Source organism: Equus caballus, chromosome 29 (genome assembly GCF_041296265.1).
Source record: "Equus caballus isolate H_3958 breed thoroughbred chromosome 29, TB-T2T, whole genome shotgun sequence".
Lineage (NCBI taxonomy): Eukaryota > Metazoa > Chordata > Mammalia > Perissodactyla > Equidae > Equus > Equus caballus.
This window is the reverse complement of record NC_091712.1, coordinates 1,484,141-1,490,105: the sequence shown is the minus strand read 5'-3', so window position 1 is coordinate 1,490,105 and position 5,965 is coordinate 1,484,141. Positions and strand designations below refer to the sequence as shown.

At 41.4% G+C, this 5,965-nt stretch overlaps 1 long non-coding RNA gene across 1 annotated transcript; it reads right to left on the bottom strand.

Moving 5' to 3' along the window:
- Nucleotides 1–664: 664 nt before the first annotated feature.
- LOC138921341 (uncharacterized) lies at nt 665–5,605 on the bottom strand. The gene is made up of 2 exons (XR_011433854.1): nt 4,218–5,605; nt 665–874 (listed from the first exon to the last, which is right to left on the bottom strand). It is a non-coding gene; the product is annotated as an uncharacterized lncRNA (long non-coding RNA).
- Nucleotides 5,606–5,965: the final 360 nt, after the last annotated feature.

Sequence of the window (5,965 nt, the reverse complement as noted above, 5' to 3'; positions counted from 1 at the left end):
AGATCCATCTATAGGACACATAACATCGCAAGGCCAGTTTAACCTTCAAATTTGTAAGTTCTTGTCCTATCTGTAATATTGCCTCTTCCAGAGCGTTTCCTTTGCCTCCAGTTTTTCGTCTATTATTTCTTGGGTAGTTAGGGCAAGAGTGGTATTCTTAGAAAGATCGTCTACATAAGAGGCAGTATGTATTTGTTTAGTCAGCGCTACAGCAGATACAGTGAGAGAGGTTGCTAATGCAATCAAGGCTGAGATACCCCATATTAAAGCAGAGATAAACCGGCGGGGGCGCTGTAAAAGATCAGTAGCCTGTTTCAAAGTAAGCAATCCAACATCATCATACCAGGGTTCAGACAAATGAACGGGTAGCATAAGATAGGGGGGTTGTTGTAATATGATTACAGCTCGTACCTCTATATCAGGGCTCAAACAATTAAGTTAAAAATACAATCTGGACAGGAGATATCATAACGAGAATTATTAAAAGAGATAGACATAGCAAAACTGTGTACAGGAAAGGCCAAGAAATCATAAGGGGCCAGGACACAGGCCTTAACCTTATATAACTGTGATACTGTTGGTCTAATCAGTACAACATTGTGTAAAGCGGCTATGGCCTGCAACAAGTGTGGTTGAATTTTGCCAGAGTCAGTAGAAAGAATAGGAGGGCGGAGGCGAGTGCGGACGGGGAGCCAGACGTTTAGAAGGTTTCTCGCGGAGTGAAAGTCGTCTCATCTGGGCTACTGGGGGAGATTCATCATCTATCTTGACTCGGAAGCTGGGGCTCGTCTGCCTTGGTGGAGGTGGGGGCAGAGGCTGCTTGCGGTACATGTCGAATCAGATGATCAGGAATCCACCAAGGAGATGAAGTGTCCTGTGGAAATATGCAAGCATATCCTCGACCGATAGTTAAGAGAATATCAGGACCTTTCCACTGTCCTGTAAGCAGGTCCTTCCATTTGACCTGTAGTAAAATATTTTGTTTATTATCATTCCAATGTCTCATCATAGGTGACTCACCATGAAAATCTAAATTGAGAAAATTTATCACAAACAGAGCATGACTTAGTAAAAGACGGGGAGAGCTATATTTGAGCTCTCCTCCTTGTAATTTTTCCAATTGTTGTTTTGGGGGGCTCAGATAGGGAGGAAAAGACAAACGTTTCAATTTTGTTTATAAATTGCTGTAAGTCATAGTTCTTTAAGAGAATAGAGAAAAAGATTTTCTTAACTCTGGAAAAAAGCAAAATATTAAAAATCAGTAATATCTCAATTAAAAAGTCATAAAAATTATAATCATCCCTATCAGTTTATTCTGTCCTGTGTAATTGGTTCTTGATCTTAATCTTCTGTCAGTAGTTTGTGAGGTCATCAGTTTCTCTGTTGGAGTTCTGTAATTTTTACCCAGTTTAGTTTTACAATCTGAGCGTTTATTAGAAACCTGTATTCTAGAGTGTTAGAGTCCTTTCCATGAATTTTCCTGAAGATGAGACATATTTGCAAAAGCAAAAAGTAGAGTAAAACAATAACTGACTGTAAACAATAAAAGACTTAAAAATGATGATTGACAGAGAAACTTGGTTATCTCTGTGATATACAACACCTTAAACTAATAATTAGAATTATGGCTGATAGCCAGGATACATCAGAATTTAGGCATGTATATAATTTCTAAAACACTTATATCAGTAACATTTACCCACATACTACCAACCAAGAAAGATTATTATCACTTTATCTGACAATGTTTCCCATGTAACTTTAGACCAAATAAGCCTGATTAGTTTAGAATTAACAAAACAGATTTGTCTTTTAGGTAGAGTTAGAAACCATTTGTTCCCAATAATGATGTTTAGATTACCCACAAGAACTTTGAGACATTAGACAAACAGCTATCATTTAAAGTTATTATGCTGACAAATTTCTAACAGACAACATGAACTTATTTGACTAGGAAACCCAGGCTGCATATTTGCATATGCAGTGCTAACTCTGAGGACATATCCAAACATTTCAATCAAACCAACAAACTTAAGTTTTCATTAACCAAAGATTAATCCATATCATCTTAAAAGACAGTGGGTTAATTTCTATTGTATTTAGAATGTATGAGAGCGCTTAATTTAAGCCAATTAAACAGAACTCTTAGTATTGGCCATATCACCCGGAGGTAAAAATATCACACACATATAGACACACAGACACAGAGCCTTCACACCTATTGTTTTAAAAATCACTGCCATCAATCAGGTAATGAGTCAATCTCCAAGAGAGGGCACCCCACTTGGTTGCCAGGGTGATCAGGCCCGGAAACCAGAGGGGGGGGGCGCTCCCAGAGGTGGAGACTATGATATTTTAAAGATTTCTTTGTTTCTCAATTGCAAAGCTCAAAAGGAGCCAAAATGGTCACTGTAACTTTAAGAGAGAGGAAAGAAAAGGTTCCATTAACTTGAAAATCTCCTGAACCTAGGGCAGCGTCCTACTTGTTCTGCCTGTGAGATTCCTATAGCAAGGGGTGATGGGGGCGTCCCCCAGCATGTATCTCTTGTCCCCCTGCATGCATCTCTTGTATACCTTCCCTATTATGCCTGGCAGTCATAAGTGCCTGGTGAATGATTCCCAGGATAAAGGGATAGAGAAAAACAGTGAGGAACTTTCCGCCAGTCTGGGGGACATTCTACCCAATTGCAGCCTGGAGCCATTCTCCCAAGAAGGGGTTCCCATACTCCACCAAAGGTTAGAGTTTGGTACTTTCCTTGAACTGGAGTCCCGATTGGGACTTTTCCCGCAGTTCAGAGTATGGTCAGGTGCCAGAGGGAGGGGTCCCATTCCAGCCTTAGGAAAAGAAACCTTCCACGGGAGTCTTGGAGATTGGCAGCCGTCCTAATGACTTAAGTGGCCGACCCGTGCCCATGTAAAATTTGTCTATTAGAGATAGAGTCAGGAAGGAATGGATTAATTCATTTTCCATCACCCTCAGGCTTAAGGTACTGATTCTCTTCAGGCTGAATGCCACAATTTGCCCCATAGAGTAGCCATGGGCAGCAAAAGTGGATTCATACAGCTGTCCGAGAAGGTTCCCTATGGAGCAGTGAATTTAGATCCATCCTTGAAAAAGAGAAAGTCACAAGGAAAAAATAGGGCACTTACCAGAACTTGAGCTCACAAGCCGATGAAGCAAGTCCACCAGAAATGATGCAGGGTTGGTGAGCCGAGGAGTCGAGAGAAAGATTTCCTGGGCTCTCAAGATTTGGTGGCAGTGCTCTTTTATTTAGAGAATAGCGTGGAATAGCATGGGGACAGGACCCATGGGCAGGCAGAGCTGCTGCGTGGTGACAGGACCCACGGCCAGAACTTAACAGGTCTTGCTCTTATAATGTTGCACAAGGAAGTATTCCCAGTTAGACATTTTAAAACATACTTAGGCAAAGTTGATATAACCTCTTTATAAAGAAAATCAGCTTCTAAGTTGTGTTCCCACTATCATCCAGGTTTCCAAATTAACAGTTTCCTCTTCGGGGAACCAGGGACATTGTTCTTGTAAAAATGTAGGAATGTAGAAATCTGTCCCAAAGAGGCTTTTATGTCTCTTTTTTGCAAGCATACATGTTATTATTTCTATACAGAGCCTTCTTTCTTTAGACTCAGTATGGCCCAAAACTTCTCAAAATTCTTAATACTTCTTATTCTTCCTAACCTTATTTCACTCTCCCTTTCCGGAGAGGGACTAAAACTTCTCTATTATTATTATTATTATTATTATTATTATTTTTTATTTCACTCTCCCTTTCTAGACAGGGGCAAAAACTTCTCAATTATTATTATTATTATTATTATTATTATTTTTATTTCACTCTCCCTTTCTAGAGAGGGGCAGAAACTTCTCAATTATTATTATTATTATTATTATTATTATTATTTCACTCTCCCTTTCTAGTGAGGGGCAGAAACTTCTCAATTATTATTATTATTATTATTATTTCACTCTCCCTTTCTAGAGAGGGGCAAAAACTTCTCAATTATTATTATTATTATTATTATTATTTTTTATTTCACTCTCCCTTTCTAGAGAGGGCCAAAAACTTCTCAAAGTTCTTAACACCTACTACCCTTCTGTCCTTTCCTCACTCTCCCTTTGGCAGAGAGGGGCTAAAGGGGGCTCTTCTTTCCAGCCCTGGGTAGGATCCTATCCGTCCCGAGAAGTGGGGGGAACTTACCCTTCAGGTCCCTGTTCGGGCGCCACTTGCCGGGGTCCCGCCCCGGCGGAGTCCAGGTTCCTGAGGGATGGACGGCGTCGGCGCGATGAGGGAGGGGGAAAATAAAGGGGACGTGAGACTTGGGTTGGTGTTAGCAAGTCCGACTTTACTGTGCACAAGTGTCGTTTATATATTTTTCAGGATTAGTACAGAAATAGTTTTACAAATATTCTCAGAGAGATAAGGAAGTAAGAAACGAGCACAAGAATATTTATTAGCATTCCATTCTATAGAGCATAAGGTTAATGATCGTCTTCTCTGCAATTAACTAGTGTTTGTTGTCTCTAAGCTAAAGGAGATAGGTACCTAGGCGTCTGTTGTAATTCATGGTAAAGTTAAATCAAAGAGAGAAGGTCCAGGCCTCCGGACAGGACAGCAGTCTGTCTGGTTACATCCTGGTGGAGCCATCCCTGCCTCCCTCAATCATTTACGTCATTAGTGTAGATGGTTAATGGGAACAAAAGGCGACTCCAGGGTGTCTTATCCCCAGGGCTATCTGCATTCTCAGCGGGCAGTTAAACATCTTTACTTTTTCGCGCCCTTTAGGGGGTGGAAGCATTCCTTTGTCTTTTAGATTGTAGAGCTAACGGTCCCTTAAGTACACTGCCGGAGAAAGTATCATATTGTTAGTAAAGTAAAGGGCTGAAAAGCTAAACTAAACTATATATCTCCAAGAATAAAAAAGAGAAATAAGTATACACATAACCTTGATAGAAAGCATGCATATAATTCAGAAAATATCGGGGGTGTTGGCCGGCCATCCTTCACCGAGGGGCATTCTTGCACCCCTCGGCCCTTCTACTCACCAATTATTTATTATTTATTGCTTTTAGGAGAAAACCTCTATAACATTTTAACAGAAAGCAGAAGGTCAAGAATAATATATAGATACTTCTTGATCAACCAATTAACCAACAAACTTAGAAGGACGATGCATATGTATATTTAGACAAAGAACTGGAGGGAGAAGGAAACATTAACCAGATGGAGGCCATAAACCTAATTCGACATCTTATCTGGGCAGGATTCCTTTCTGATTGTCTCACATGGGACTGTGTGCTCCTCCAATAATTAACTGAAAAATATCTTGAAAGTTACCTGCAGGTGGTCACATTCTCTTACTGTATCTAATTTTCCCGGGAGGTAGTGCCTCCCAAGCAGCCACCCAAAGGAGTGAAAACTGGAGGTTAAGAAAGGAAAAGGAATGAAGGGCAATTAGAAGCAGCACAGGTTTCAGAACTATGTGAGGGGCTGGCCGGTTATTCTTCACCAAGGGGCGGCCCTGCACCCCTCGGCGTTAATCGGCTGGACCCTGTCAAACAGCCGATCAAATGATGTAGCCACGGCTCCCAGCACCAGAAGACTTACTTCAGCCAGATCAGGCCTGCAAAGAAACTGCGTTTCACATTCCTTTGGAAGAGATGTTCTCACTTGGATGGAAGAGCACTGTGCAGAGCGAGTTGTTTCTTAGGTTCCCAAAGAGCTGGAAGAAAGATGCTGTGGGGCCCAACTCGCCCTTTGGAAAGAAGCCTGCACGTTGTGCTTTTCAGCTCTAGGGCAAAGTAGCACACCCAGAGCAGAAGTCCCACTTCAGCCAGATCAGGCCTGCAAAGAAACTGCATTTCACAGGCCTTTGGAAGAGATGTTCCCACTAGGCTGTAAGAGCACTGTGCAGAGCGAGTTGTTTCTTAGCTTCTCAAAGAGCTGGA